This window comes from Piliocolobus tephrosceles, chromosome 4, assembly GCF_002776525.5.
Source record: "Piliocolobus tephrosceles isolate RC106 chromosome 4, ASM277652v3, whole genome shotgun sequence".
In the NCBI taxonomy this organism is placed as follows: Eukaryota; Metazoa; Chordata; class Mammalia; order Primates; family Cercopithecidae; genus Piliocolobus; species Piliocolobus tephrosceles.
In genome coordinates, this window is record NC_045437.1 from 128,636,363 (window position 1) to 128,652,628 (window position 16,266).

Sequence of the window (16,266 nt, forward strand, 5' to 3'; positions counted from 1 at the left end):
CTCCCTCCCTCCCTCCCTCCCTCCTTCTCTTCTCTCCCCTTCCCTTCCCTTCCCTTCCCTTCCCTTCCCTTCTCTTTCTTTTTTCTTTTCTGTTTTTTTTGAGACAGAGTTTCACTCTTGTGGTCCAGGAAGGAGTGCAGTGGTATCATCTCGGCTCACTGCAGCCCCCGCCTCCCAGGTTCAAGAGATTCTCCTGCCTCAGCCTCCCAAGTAGCTGGGATTACAGGCACCCACCACCACGCCCAGCTAATTTTTGTATTTTTAGTGGAGAGAAGGTTTCACCATGTTTGCCAGGCTGGTCTCGAACTTCTGGCCTCAAGAGATCTACCCACCTTGGCCTCCCAAAGTGCTGGAATTACAGGTGTAAGCCACTGCACCGGGCCAACACTGGCATTTTCAAATGATATTCAGAAGCCTCAATACCTTGTTACTTTAAAAATGAACCATCAGTTTTAGTCTTGTTTTTTTCAGAGCTGCAGTTAAACATGCCATATGTTGACTAATCTGCAAATAATACATCTGTGATCTTTTGTGGAATTTCCCTCCTCCAGACTTCTATTCCAAGCTCCACATGAGTTCAGAAGTGTCTTGTGAGTTATAGTTACTGTGCTTTCCTTCTATGGGCTGAAGATTTTGAAGGCCTCTATGTAGACACAAGTGATTCACATTTTACATAAAGGAATTAGGTTCAGCAACAGGCAAATATAGCCTTTGTCAAGTATCTACAATCTACTAAATTGCTCTCTCAGGAATAATAAGTAAATATAATACATAATTTTACCCTCAAGAAATGTGTAATATAAGGAAAGAGACCATGTACACTCAGACACCACACGCAAACACAAGTTGTAATAAATAATAGTTGCACGAGAGATAAGTAAGGCTTAGAAGAGTGAAGAGAAGCAAAAAGTTGAGTGTAGTGGCTCATACCTATAGTCTGTACTTTGGAAGGCCAAGGCAGCAGGATCGCTTGAGGCCAAGAGTTAGAGTCCAGCTAGGGTAACATAGTGAGACTCCATCTCTACAGGAAAAATATAAATAAATATCACCCCGCTGTGGTAGTGTGGAGCTGTAGTCCCAGCTACTCAGAAGGGAGAGGTAGGAGGATCACTTGAGCCCAGAAGTTCAAGGCTGCAGTGAACTATGATCATGCCACTGTACTCCAGCCTGGGTGACAGAGTAAGATCCTGTCTCAGAGAGAGAGAGAGAGAGTGAGGAAGAGAGAGAGAGATTGAGAAGAGAGAAGTGCGAGATCACACTTCTGCAGCTCCTTTTTTCTCCTTCTGGCACATTTTTCATTTTCAAGACCCCACGTCCTCCATATATGCTTTCCTGGCCCACCCATTTCCCTCCTCCCGTTACACAGATGGAGAACTTCCTTACTGGTGTTCTCTCAGCACTCAGCACAGATTGCTAGTGCTTTTATGTGCTGAGCCTTTCCCTTCAACCTGGACTGAAAGAGGATGGCAATCTCGCTGAAGCTGTTTCTTTTTCTTCACAACATATAGGAAAATGTTGTCCCTTTTTGGAGGTAAGCCCTTTTGTTCTTAAAAATTCTATAAGAAAGAATGAGGGGAAAAGGACAAGAAGTTATTAAGCTAAATTGAGGACAGGATATATATCTCTCTCCATGCTTGAAAATTAAAAGGATATATTAGAAAATTTGAGGCAGTTAATGATTTGGACCATCTGTAGTGGCCTCCGTAACAAATAAAAGAATACAATCTCCTTTTCATTAATTTCCCGTTGTAAATCGTGCTGCAAATAGCAACCATCCTTAGAGACTAAATCTTATGAGTCATGGCTTCATAATAATGTGACCCAGGTTTCACAGACATGTAACACTGAAATATTATATTTTTTTCCAATACTTTTGAACTAATCTATTTAAATTTGGAGTGAGGGAATATTTTGATATACTAACTACGGGGCATTTATTTCCCTATCAACTACTACCACTTATTTTACATTGCTATTCACATTAAAATAGATCAGAGTGATCAATTATATGCACAGAACAGAAGTAGAAATAAAAACAAACTTCTTTAAACTTTTTGGAGAGAATTTAAGCATGAAAGCACAAGGTTTTGGCTTTTACAAGCTTGTTAACTCAGAACTCAAATGGCTAAGCCCCAAAAGGAGAAGCTTATATTAGAAAGAATACATGTGAAAGAAAATAAAAACAGATAAATCTGACTCCGCTACTGTAACCTAGAAACAGGTCCCAAACGATTAGAAAGTTTTGTGAGACCCTGGGAAAACACACACACACACACACACATACTGTCTAGGACCATGATCAGCAATGATTGATTGCCTCAAAGAGTGAGTGGGAGCTATGGCATAATCACAGAAGTATCAGTGAGTGCTAACTATGTGGAGGTTATAGTCCATCTCTGGCTGATATTAACGGGTTCAGCAGAAAGGATGTGCCATGTGCCAAGAACATCACTCAACCCTGTTCAAATTTTTGCTTCCAAATAAAATCCCTCTTTTTGCCCATAGTCCAGAACACTAAAACATTAAACAGGTACAATTTTGTCTGCTCCTCTTGGAAACATTTGACAACTTCTGGAGACTATTTTGATTGTCAGACCTTGGAGGGAGGGATGGTGTTGATATCTAGTGTGTAGATGCCAGCATTGCTGCTAAATATCCTACAATGCACCATGCAACTCTCCTACAACAAAATAATTAGCAAGTTTTCTGGCCTAAAATGTCAGTAGTGCTGAGGTTAAAAACTCTGACCTAAAGCATGGCCCATAGTGAAGCAACTTTTGTTATGCCTACTCTATATTAAGACCATGATACACTAACACAAGGCTTATAAAAAAGATAAACAAGACATTCTCTTTATCTTTATCTAGAAATTAAAGTGGAAAGAGGAGTATGCTCTGCAAATAGGAGATAAAATTCCCAGAAATAATTTTCTGTAAATTATTTTTAATAAAAACATTTTTGTTTCTTTTTCTTTTTATACATGTATTTTTAAGAGGGAGGATCTCATTCTCTCATCCAGTCTGGAGTGCAATGATACAATCTTGGCTCACTGCAGCTTTGAATACCTGGGTTCAAGCTGTGTTATTAAAATAAATACCTATTAGGAGATACACCTCTATGTAGTACAATTTTTGCTGAATAACAAATTACTCCAAAGCTTAATGGCTGAAAACAACCAAGATTTATTTTCTCACACTTTCTGTGGTCAGAAATTTGGAAGTGGTTTGCCTGGATTTCTGTGACTCAGAGTCTTTAATGAAGTTTCACATAAGCTGTGAGTGAGAGCTGCAGACATATCAAGACTTAAGTGAGTCCAAAGGATCCACTAAAGTCACGCACATGATTATTAGGCTTCAGTTTTTTTACTGGCTGCTGAACTGACAGCTTCAGATCTCAGCCATGAAGTATGGGCTTCTCCACAGGGCTGCTCAGGATATAGCAGCTGGCTTCCTCATGGCAACACGGAGCGAAGGAGAATGAGGGAGGGAGGGAAAGAGAAAAAGAGCGAGAGACAAAGAGTAAGCAAGTGCAAGATGGAAACGATGGTCTTTTGTAACCCAATATCAAAAGTTGAGCTTGTTTAGGTGATTGTTGCTGTAGTTGTTGCTTGTTGTATATTCCTAAACCAAGCTAAAGCTCATTTCTTAGGTTTTGGCTTCTCTGCATATACAAATGTAGATATAAATTAGAACAGAATAGAGACAATAATTTCAATCTATACTCAAGGGGAGGAATACACAAGAGAATGAAGACCAGGAGATAGAGATCAATGTGGGGACTGCACACCCTATTACATTGAATAAGATACTGAGATTCAATAGGTGCAGTAAATTCATACAGATGTGAAAGGTGGATTGCTATTGGAATCTAGGAATCCCAGGACTGAATAATTAGCTTTTTATTCTTACAAATAACTTATGTAAATCATTTGTGTGCTGATTTATGTGTTTGTAAATTGTATTACTTTAAATTATTAACAACATTATGATTATTTATTTTTTACCTCCCTGCATTAGTTAGGTTTAGGTTTCTCTGTGTGTACAACAAGTAATAACTACAGCAAAGATCACCTAAACAAAGTCAACTTTTTTTTCCATCTCTGGAGAAAGAGAAGTCTGGAGGTAGATAAGCCGAAGCAAGTAAGAAGGCTCCACTCTGTGATTCAGGGCCCCAGGCTCATGTCATTCCGCTCCATCACTCTCTTTAGTGCTTCTATTTTCAAGTTCACTTCATGATCCAAGATGGTTGTGGGAATTCTAAAATATCATTGCATGAAAAGGAAAGATGGAAGATAGAAGAAAAAGGTCCCGTTTTTTTCCAGTCAATTTTAGTTCCAAATGATCCAACTTTCTCAAAATTGTATATAATGTTTCCCTTTACATCTTATTGGCCATAACTAAGTCACATGGCCATATCTAACTGTAAAGCAGATGGGGAAACATGGTTATTTATTCTGTGCAGCAACATGTTCAAGTATTTTTTAAAATTCCATCACTACGATGGAAGAGAGTAGATAGCAAAGTAAGAAAATGGCTATCTTTGCTTTTCTGTGCTATGAAAGAAATGCTTTCCCACTAAAAACTGTAAACAGTAAAGAAGAAAAATGAGATAAAATGTTATCTATACTCCCATTTTCCCCAAGATAAGCATTTTTTTCTTTCTTTTTGTAAAAATTTCTATTTTCAGTTTTTATGGGTTCATAGGAGCTGTATGTATTTATGGAGTAAATGAGATATTTTGATACAGTTATGCAATGTGTAACAATCGTATCAGGGTAAATGTGGCATTCATCACCTCAAGCATTTATATTTTGTGTTACAAATCATCCAGTTATACTCTTTTCATTATTTTGAAATTCACAATTAAATTATTATTATTGACTGTTGTGCTTGCAAATACTAGATCATATTAATTCTATATAACTACTTTTTGTACCCACCAACCATCCTCACTTTCCCTCCAAACCTCCAACTAGCTTTCGTAGCCTCTGGTAACCATCAGCTTCTCTCTATCTCCATGGGTTCAATTGTTTTAGTTGTTAGTTCCCGCAAATCAGCAAGAACACGTGAAGTTTGTCTTTTTGTGCCTGGCTTAAGTTAACATAATTGTCAGAAGTTCCATCCATGTTTTTGTAAATAACAGTATCTCATGTATTTTATGGATGAATAGTGCACCATTGTGTACATGTGTCACATTTTCTTTATCCATTCATTTGTTGATGGACACTTAGGTTGCGTCCAAATCTTGGCTGTTCCAAATCTTGGCTGAACAGAGCCGCAATGAATATGGGAGTGCAGATATCTCTTCAATATACTGATTTCCTTTCTTTTGGGTATATACCCAGCAGTGGGATTGCTGGATCGTATGGTTGCTCTTTTTAGTTTTTTGAGGAACCTCAAAACTGTTCTACATAGTAGTTTTACTAACTTACATTTTCATTGACAGTGTACAAGGGTTCCCTTTTCTCCATATCCTCACCAGCATGTGTTATTGTCAGTCTTTTGGATAAAAGCCATTTTAACTGTAGTGAGATGACACCACACTGTAATTCTGATTTGCATTTCCCAGATTATTATATCAATGAAGTTAAACACTTTCTCATATACCTCTTTGCCATTTGTATGTCTTATTTTGAGAAATGTCTATTCAGATATTGGAGAAAGGACAGTCTCTTCAACAAATGGTGCTGGGAAAATGATATCCACATGCAGAAGAATGAAACTAGATGCCTATGTCTTGCCATATATGAAATAAACTGGAAATGGATTAAAGACTTAAATCTAAGACCTCAGACTGAAACTACAAAAAGGAAACATTTGGAAAGTTTCCCAGGACATTGCTTTGGGAAAATATTTCTTGAGTAATACGCCACAAGCACAGGCAACCAAAGCAAAAATGGACAGATAGAATCATATCAAATTAAAAAGCTCTGCTCAGCAAAAGAAGCAATCAACAAAGCGAAGAGACAACCCACAGAATGGGAGAAAATATCTGCAAACTATCCATCTAACAAGGAATTGATAGCCAGAATATATAAAGAGCTCAAACAACTCTACAGGAAAAAATTTAGCTTATGAGTTAAAGACAGGTAAAATACCTGAATAGACATTTCTCAAAAGGAAACATACAAATGGCAAACAGGTATAGGAAAAGGTGCTTGACATCACTGATCATCAGATAAATGAAAATCAAAACTACAATAAGGTATCATCTCACTCCAGTTAAAACAACTTTTGTCCAAAACATGAGCAATAGCAAATGTTGGCAAGGATGTGTAGAAAAGGGAATCCTCATTCACTATTAGTGGGAATGTAAATTAGTACAACCACTATGGAAAATAGTTTAGAAGCTCCTCAATAAATGATAAATGAAGCCACCATGTGAGTCAGCAATCCCACTGCTACGTATACACCCAAAAAAAGGGCAATCAGTATATTGAAGAGGTATCTGCACTCCCATGTTTATTGCAGCACTAATCCGAAGTTAAGAACTTTGTAACTTCCCTATGTATTTTCTTCCCACGCTCTCCTCAGTACAAAGCTTGAGGGTTATTTCTTTTTATATTTTATATGAGGGGATGCTCTGGACTTACAAAAAATGGGAATAAAATAAAAAAGAGTGTGGAGTGAAAACAGGAAAGCTACACTCATTTTGAGGATTTATATGAGAACAAAGATGGCCAATTATGTCCTAAAATAAAGGAACTTGAAAGTAAATAGGATTGTTTATTGCAGTCAGCAGGGTGTTTTAGGATCTTTGTAACAATATATACATTATGATATATCCCGGGAATTTCATTTGGATGAATAGAATATTCTACAAAAAGAGAAGACTAAAATAAAGTCTGATGACACACTAATGTTGACTATCCAGTTGTGAGATAATGACACCCTAGAGAATGGTGGGTAAAGTGAAATGGAAGGAAAGGATGAAACAAATTAACTTTGCAAAAGTTGGAAATGATGGGATGTGTGTAAGCTGAATAAATAATTGACTATAAGACTTGTTTTCCTCATTTGAGGGTATGAATACAATCAAATGATAAGTAGTAAAATAGGGATGAGAGAGATAAGCTCTACATAATATTTAAGGAGATTTGAGGTTCATATAGATGAGAGTCAGGATCCCCACTAAAGATGGGTATGCACTGGAGACATGTTTGTTTGCTTGAGTGGTTTTGTTTTTGTTTTTGTTTTTGTTTTTGCTCTCAGCTTCAACTTTATTGTTGCTTCAGTACTTGTCTGTGAAAGGACTAGTTCCATGATGAACACCACTTGAAAATCACTGCAGCAATTTTGGTAGTAAGACAATTGGTGTCAGTTGCTTGGTAGGATCCAGGGTGAGAAACTGAGTTAGCACGTATATTATTTCATCTATGTAGAATACTGGCTTCATTGTTTGTAATGTTCTTCAGATTCCTAACATTTCCCAAGAGTTATGTGAATAAATTTTTCTTCTCTTGCCAAATGCCAAATGGTCAGTGTCTTATGTGGAATTAAAAATAATTGAGTAAATTACACTCAAATTGTTTTATCCATCTCTTAACTCAGAAGTCATTCTAGGTGTTGTGTTTTTTCCCCCCTCCAACAATGGATAAGCAAATACTAAAATTTTGTTTTTGTTTCTTGAAACAGAATCTCATCATGTTGTCCAGGTTGGAGTGCAGAGGCCTAATCTTGGCTCACTTCGACCTGCACTTCTGGGGTTCAAGCCATTCTCGTTCCTCAACCCCACGAGCTGGGATTACAGGCATGTACCACCACCCCCAGCTGATATTTGTGTTTTTAATAGAGACTGGGTTTCGCCATGTTGCCCATGCTAATCTTGAACTCCTGACCTCAGGTGATCTGCCTGCCTCAGTCTCCCATAATGTTGGGATTACAGGCATGAGCCATCATGCCCAACCACAAATGCTGGCATTTTGCCTGTTCTTGTTAAAACTCCAGAACTCAAATTCATCCTGCAATCAGAATTTGCAAGTTTTCCAAAAGGTCACTAAACAGCTGCCATAGATCTGGTCTTCTTCAATGCTACAGGGGGCAATGGATCAAGTATGATTATTTTACTATTAGAGATGTAGCTCTTTTAAAGTTGTATATTCTAGAAGTCTGAAAAAACTGAGTTTGAGTCCCAATTCTCAAATAGAAAATTATATTGCTGTCTAACACATGGAGCTTTGGGAAGAATTAAAGAATAACATGTATAAAACTTCTAGCTTGGATCACCAAGCTAAGATAGTGTATAGAGTCAACCAGTAATTCCTAGTAACTATTAAGGGCTAAGTTAGGTATCTTATGCTCACGATATGTGAATCATAGAACATCCTGAAAAACAGGCTATGCAACCCTCACTCTACAAATCAGAAACTAATGCCTAGTGTGGCAAAGTAAAATTCCATTAGTAATATAGTTAATGGTGGCGGGGAGGAGAAAACTGAGATGCAAATTCAGATTTGTAGAAATTCAAAGTCAGTACTCATTGCAATATGAAACTTATAGTCAACGTGGATTCTAAACTTTCCTATTATTATCATTAACCTATAATTTATTAAATGTGATTATATAATACTTTATTATTATCATGTCTATTTTTTGGCAAACTCACATATATGGCAGAGTTAATAAGTATTTATTAAGCACCTAGTAGATGTATTAGGTTCTGCACTAGTTTAGAAACATAGTAATATGACAAAATTTCCACATTTCTAAGATTTCCCAAATTTAAAAGTATGCTGAATTCAAATATTGGCAGTACTGTAGCAAAAAAAATGGGTATTCTAATTTAAGATTTCTAGGATTATAAATTGGCAAATTAACCTTGGACAGTAATTAGGTGTTATCTACTATAATGAAAAACATTGAATATCTGATTCCTCTTTAGCTTCATAACCCAGATATCTTTTACATCTGGAAGAAGATATACATATTGATATTCATTGCAAGATTATTTACAATAGAAAAAATATGGTAAAATTCTAAAGTTCAATGGAAAGGCAAAGGTTAATTATGTTTTATTAATGCTCTGGAATAGTTTGGACCAGTTACAAAGATAAGGAAGATTTATACAGAAAAAAATGCTAAGATATTGTTGAGACAAGAAAGTCTCAGAAAAAGTTTTGTGTCAACATTTATTTGAAAAACAGAGTATTATATTTTTAACTTCCCTCCGTTTGCAAAAGAGGAAACATCTGGATAGAGAGGTTAAATAAATTTCCAACGGTCACACAGACACTTGAATTCAAACTTAGATCTATCTGATGGCTATAGACCATGCTTCATTGAAAAGAATCAGAGTTATTAGAAATGCAAAGAATATCAGAGATTGTTTAGTTCGGTGGCTTGTTCCCTGTACATCTAAGGGCCTGAGAAGGAGTTCCTTTGGTGTTTACCCTTTCCCCCACCACATCTTTCTACTTTAACCAGAGAAGTTGCAAATGTTTATTGCTTTTTATTTAAGAGTTTGGTAAAATAAAGCTTCAAGTGTTCTATTGCTATCTGAAATCCAGTACTTCAGATTAAAAATAACGGCCTTGAAGCCCAGAGAGTGAAACAAGGTTTCCCAGTTACAAAAAGAAGAGCTAGAAATCAGAACTTTGTCCTCCAAAGCCAGGGTGACTTCTAGTGTACCCTTCTGATGCTATTAACTCTTAGATCTTAGCCTATGTGCCTCCGTGAACAGTAAGAAGAAAGTTACTACTAGAAAAACAGTGATATACAGGGAATTATCTTAGGGAGGCATTGGGGACCAAACAAGGGAAAGTTGGGCCTAAAAAGGGAAAACTGAAACGCCAGATGGATAAGAAAGGGTGAGGAGACTTTCTTCAAAACATTTTTGCTTTCAACATCCATTTTCAGTGGTTCTGCTGTTCTCCTGGAGCAGGAATAAATTTTCAAAGGGGACTCATTGCACTCTCTTGGGGAAAAAAAGTAAGTGCTTCGCAGTTTAATTGAATGTGGATAGATTAGTTTCCGCCGATGGTTTATTTGTCTTCTTTTAGTAATGGAGACTCACTGAAAATGAGCAGCCAATGAGCGGAGGAAACCGACTCTTAGATCCTAAGTTGATGGGTGCTTGGAATGTAAACACTGGTCTCATGTCCTCTGTTGCAATTTCAGGACATATCTTTTTTCTTTCATTCATGCCTCATTATTAGTTCCTGTGGCCTTTGCTGACCACCCATATGTTTCAAATTCAGAAATACTTTATTGCAGTGTTGTACGAAAATACTGGACTAGAAAACAGGACACCTGCTTTAAATATGGGGGAAAATCGCTATTAAAGCCGCGGCATCTCCACTTTGTCATTTATAATGAGTTCACGAAAAAGTTATTTAAATAATATTTATTTATTAATGCTTAGGAGCTATCACTGCTTTCTCTCTTGAGACACTTCTTTCCAGGTGAAAGGAGGTCAGGTAATGTACCTATTGGCTTCTCTCTGCCTCTTGACATACTGACCTTCCAGGACAGCAGAGTGATCTTATCTGATACCAGAAGAATAAACTGGTCAGTCTCAGTGTAGCTCCTTTTTTTTTTCATTGTGAGTCACAAATTCTCGTTTTATCCTCTGGCAGCATATTTTTCTGCATCAGGCCTGACCCAGCTGGTATTGACTAAGAGAGGGAGAGAGAGTCTGCCTAATTCTTGTGTTAGTTAGTTGACCTATTTGTTTCTCCTGCTACCCTACAGCCAGTAATGCAGACAATAATTTGACCTTCATCTGCCACTCCTTTTTTTCTCTTTTATTTCCCTCTCTTTGTTTCTCAAACACTTATGGGGAAGATGTAAAGATGTGGCTCCTCCAAGACCTTTGCATCACCAATGTGTCAGTCATTCTTCTAGATTTGGGGATGCTATGGTGCCATTGACAGATAAGAGCTTTTCAAATAGAGCTTTCCATCTGTGGAAGAGACAAACAACAAAAGCAATAAACAAATCTATAGGATGATTGTTTTAAGATAATGTTAGGGACAGAATCTTTGACTGGACTTACTTCAGATTGTATAGTAATAGGCATTTGAGCTGGTGTCTGAAAAGGGAGAAATAGTCAGGCCTGTGAAAATTTGGGGAAAGAACATTTCAGGCAGTGAAAAGAGCAAGTGAAAAATAATTTGACATGTTCAATGACCAAAATGAGCAAGGCTAATATGACTGTGACAAAAGTGATGTGTGGGAGAAAATGTAGGGAAATTGAAACCAAGTGGTAGGCAAAACCTTCCTACTCAAATGAAAGAAATGAAAGATAAATTATTTGAGAAAATACTATAGGCATGTTCCTGTCTTTTAGGTGATCAAAGAAAGGGAGGGATGTAGAGAGATAGAAAGGTAGACTGATAGACAGGCATTCAGATCTTTCCTTAAAGTACTTTGGGAATGTTTAGAAGAACAATGAGTTTTATTACTGAAAGAATGATATCTGTTCTTTTTGCTTTTGTTTTACTTATGTTTTATGCTCAACATCAATCTTCCTTTCCACATTTTAATATTTTCATATGATCAAGCACAAATATAAGCAGCATGTCTCTATCAGTTTGTCACCTCCCTGTGCAATACACACACACATATTCAGAGAGAGAGAGAAAGAGTGAGAGAGAGAGAGAGAGAGAGACTAAAAGAGAGAGAACCTGAGGATCTCTGGGAATTTGAAAGAGATAGACAACTGATAGCTGGAAGTCACAACAATGTCTGGGTTGTTTTAGGTACAGCTCTATCATCAATCAGGGATTTGAACAAGCCTTCCTGACCTTAATATTTTTATGAAGTAAAAATCAGAGAAATCTCTGTGATATGGTTTCGCTGTGTCCCTACCCAAATCTCATCTTGAATTCCCTGTGTTGTGACAGGGACCCAGTAAGAGATAATTGAATCATTAGGGCAGATCTTTCCCACGCTCTCCTCATGAGAGTGGGTGAGTCTCACAAATCTGAAGGTTATTATTAGGAGGAGTTTTCCTGCACCAGCTCTCTTTGCCTGCCACCATCCACGTAAGCTGTGACTTGCTCCTTCTTGCCTTCCACCATGATTGTGAGGCTTCCCCAGCTATGTGGGACCATAAGACCAATTAAACCTTTTTGTTTTGTAAATTGCCCAGTCTTTATCAGCAGCATGAAAATGGACTAATACAGTAAATTGGTACTGATTTGTTTTTTCTAAGACCAGCCCAGCGGGCGCAAAAGAACCAGCGGGTAGGCAAGTGTAGGAACAAAACTGCAAGTTTATTTTGGTAACCTAAGGTGTGGGGGAGAAGTCTGTCGCCCTCCCGCGAAGGAGGCAGGCAGAGTCCCCCCAGTGCAGCGGGGCTCTCCGACGGAGCTCCCACAGTCCGGACATCCCGACAGACATGGGGCTGTGAGAAGGCCGGTGGCTCACTGGCTGAGAGCGGCTTTTCAAGGGGTGGGAGGGCAATAGGCGGGTCACGGGCATGTCGGGCATTCCGCAAGTGCGACCAGGTAAATCTTGGTCTCTTCGGATTGTCGTCACCTGGCGCATGCCCAGTTGATCTGCACCTTCCCAGGCGCCGGCTGCATTTTCCCGCGCAGGAAGAGTTGGTGGTGAAGAAGAACCCGGAAGTGCACCATCTTGCCTCCCTTCCTCCAAACAGGTACCAGTAGAATGGGGTGCTGCTGAAAAGATACTCAAAAATGTGGAAGTGACTTTGGAACTGGGTAACAGGCAGGGGTTGGAGCAGTTTGGAGGACTCAGAAAGACAGGATGGTATGGGAAAGTTTGGAACCTCCTAGATACTTATTGAATGGCTTTGCCCAAAATGCTGATAGCGATTTGGAAAATAAAGTCCAGGCTGAGGTGGTCACAGATGGAAATGAGGAAGTTGTCGGGAACTGGAGCAAAGGTGACTCTTGTAATATTTTAGCAGAGACTGGTGACATTTTCCCCCTGCCCTAGAGATTTCTGGAACTTTGAACTTGAGTGAGATGATTTACGATATCTAGTGGAAGAACTTTCTAAGCAGCAAAGCATTCAAGAGGTGACATTCAGTTTTGTAAGGGAATCAGAACATAAACGTTCAGAAAATTTGCAGCCTGACAATGTGATAGAAAAGAAAATTCCATTTTCTGAGAAGAAAGTCAAGCTGGCTGCAGAAATTTACATAAATAATGAGGAGCAGAATGTTAATCTCCAAAACAATGGGGAAAATGTCCCCAGGGCATGTCAGAGGTCTTCACAGCAGGCCTCCCATCACAAGCCTGGAGGCCTAGGAGAAAATGGTTTCCTGACCCAGCCCAGGGTCCCCATGCTGTGTGCATTCTAGGGACTTGGTGTCCTGCATCCCAGTCATTCCAGCCATGACTAAAAGGGGCCAAGATACAGCTTAGGCTGTTGCTTCAGAGGGTGGAAGCTCTAAACTTTGGCAGCTTCCATGTGTTTGTTGAGCCTGTGAGTGCACAGAAGTCAAGAAATGGGGTTTGGTAACCTACATCTAGATTTCACCTGATAAAGACATACCCAAGACTGGGCAATACGGAAATGCATGGATGCCCAGGTAGAAGTTTGCTGCAGGGGCAGGGCCCTGTGGAGAACCTCTGTGAGGGCAGTGTGGGAGGAAAATTTGGGGGGGGGGGAGCCCCAACACAGAGTCCCTACTGGGGCACTGTCTAGTGCAGCTGTGAGAAGAGGGCCACAGTCCTCCAGACACCAGAATGGTAGATCCACTGACAGCTTGCGTTCTGCTCCTGGAAAAGCCACAGACCTCAATGCCAGCCATGAAAGCAGCCAGGAGGGGGGCCATACCCTGCAAAGCCACAGGGAGCTGCTCATGACCATGGGAACCCACCTCTTGCATCACTGTGATGTGGATATGAGACATGGAGTCAAAGGAGATCATTTTGGATCTTTAAGATTTAACTGTCACACTGGATTTCAGACTTGCACAGGGCCTGTAGCCCCTTTGTTTTCACCAATGTCTCCGGTTTGGAATGGCTGTATTTATCCAATGCCTATACCTCCGTTGTACTTAGGAAGTAACTAACTTGCTTTTGATTTTGCAGGCTCATAGGCAGAAGGGACTTGCCTTGTCTCAGATGAGACTTTGGACTTGCGGACTTTAGAGTTAATGCTGAAATGAGTTAAGACTTTGGGGTACTGTTGGGAAGGCATGACTGATTTTTAAATGTGAGGACATGAGATTTCAGAGGGACTGGGGCAGAATGATATGGTTTGGCTGTGTCCCTACTCTAATCTCATCTTGAATTCCCACATTTTGTGGCAGAGACCTGGTGGGAGGTAATTGAATCATATGGGCAAGTCTTTCTCATGTTGTTCTCATAATAGTGAGTAAGTCTCATGATATCTGATGGTTATTATAAGGGGAGATTTTCCTGCACAAGCTCTTTTTTCCTGCTGCCATCCACGTAAGATGGAACTTGCTCCTCCTTGCCTTTCACCATGATTGTGAGGCCTCCTCAGCCATGTGGAACCATAAGTCCAATTAAACCTCTTTTTTTTTTTTTTTTTTTTTTTGTAAATCACCCAGTCTCAGCTATGTCTTTATCAGCAGCGTGAAAATAGACAAATACACCCTACTATTCCTTTATCTTAACTATCCAAAGGACTTAAATGCTTTTGATTCTATCTCTGAAACTTTTTTTTTCAAATTATTGCCCTCTTTTATCTCCATATTTACTAGATAGAATCTTTCTGATCATCTTTCTATTTTTTTCTATATTATCTGCCTTTTCATCCACTTTACTCCACAGTTTTTGGAGATATAATAACAATGCCGCATAGGAAGTGGAGGACAAAGAAAAATGATCAAGAACAATATTAATGTATGCAGCTCATTTAGCCAACAAACAGCACAATGCTCCTGTGAATTTATTCATTCTCAGAACAGTAGGTTGAAAAAGGTGGAGTAAACATACTTAATTCTGCAGTGTTGACATTGAGTGGGAGCCAAAGGCTTGAGCTATTTGAAATAGCAGGCCATATATGGATGGTATGAGAAATGTTTTCTTTGTGGCCCACAGAGTTGCATTTTGTTTTTTAATAAATTAGATTTTGAGTTTTAAATGTTAGGAAATTTCGCACAACCATCAGACAGTCAGCCTCTTTTTTAAAAATGAGAAGATCAGGCATATATGGCCTGAATTTTTGCATGATAACAACTATTTGGTACTGAGTAGAAGCTGTCCCCTTTGGAGAAGATACGCAGACTCATGACTTTGTTCATCACTACCCTGCTCACTCCATGAATTTATATTATCTTTCTTGCTCTTATAGGACATGGACTTTATGACTTATGACTTAAGAGAATGCTGAATGAGTTCAATAAATTGGTAAGGTAATTATATTAGGTAGATGTGGCTTTGTATACTTTCCTCTCATTCTATTTGCCCTACAGCCATTCACAAACCCCGGATATTCTCCAGTTTCCTCATCTGCAATATGAAGATTATAATATTGACCTAAGTAGTTTAAAGTATTGAAAGCTCACTGGAAAGCAATTTAGAGTTTAATTACTAAGTAGCTATTGCTGAAGAAGATTTGACTGAAATTATTGGAATAGTGCTAGGATTTCTACAATAAGAACTGGTAATCTGGAGTTAAACCTGCCTTTGTCAGTATAATGGGCCTCTGTTTTGGAAGATTCCAGGCAACTATATGACCTTCTTTTGATACAATAGTGATTTTTTCATTGGAGAAGAAACCTTTTCTTCATAAGAAATCACTTGGTTTATTTGTGGTGGTGTGAATTCACCTCTAGCATTAGGAGTATCAGACTTGAACAATTTAAGGCATTGTAACCCTCTCTCATTTCCCTCCCTCATACACACAGTGTGCTTACTTCAGACATGGTCATGTAGGTATACAAACCAGAACTAATGATGCAGATAACATACTCATGAGATTTTTGTTGAGATGGTTAAAAAATCATTTGACTCTGATTCCTGTTTATACTTGAGGTAGTGAGGATGGAACTTTGGACTGCCAGGGGCCACCTCATAGAGAAAGCCTGAAAGAAAGCGCATCTAACATAAGTCAGGGAAAGCCAGCTGAACGATGGATGGGTATAAAGAAAAGAGGGATAAACCCCACAATATTGTTTGAACATGGATTAAGCCGTTTCTGAATTTAGTGCTTACTCTGCACATTCCAGTATCAATCCTTCTCTCCCACTCCCCACTTTGCTTGATGAATATGTTTAAATTTGTTTCTGTGAATTGTAAAGTATAGATTGCAGATTAATCCTTACCTATGCTGATTATCTATCTATCTATCTATCTATCTATCTATCTATCTATCTATCTAT

At 38.7% G+C, this 16,266-nt stretch overlaps 1 long non-coding RNA gene across 1 annotated transcript in view; it reads left to right on the forward strand.

Moving 5' to 3' along the window:
• The first annotated feature begins 1,454 nt into the window (after positions 1–1,454).
• Positions 1,455–16,266, forward strand: part of LOC111547111 — a 104,186-nt gene continuing 89,374 nt past the window's right edge. Inside the window, exon 1 of the long non-coding RNA XR_002733030.1 lies at positions 1,455–1,531. This is a non-coding gene — a long non-coding RNA (uncharacterized LOC111547111). The remainder of the gene's footprint in view (positions 1,532–16,266) is intronic.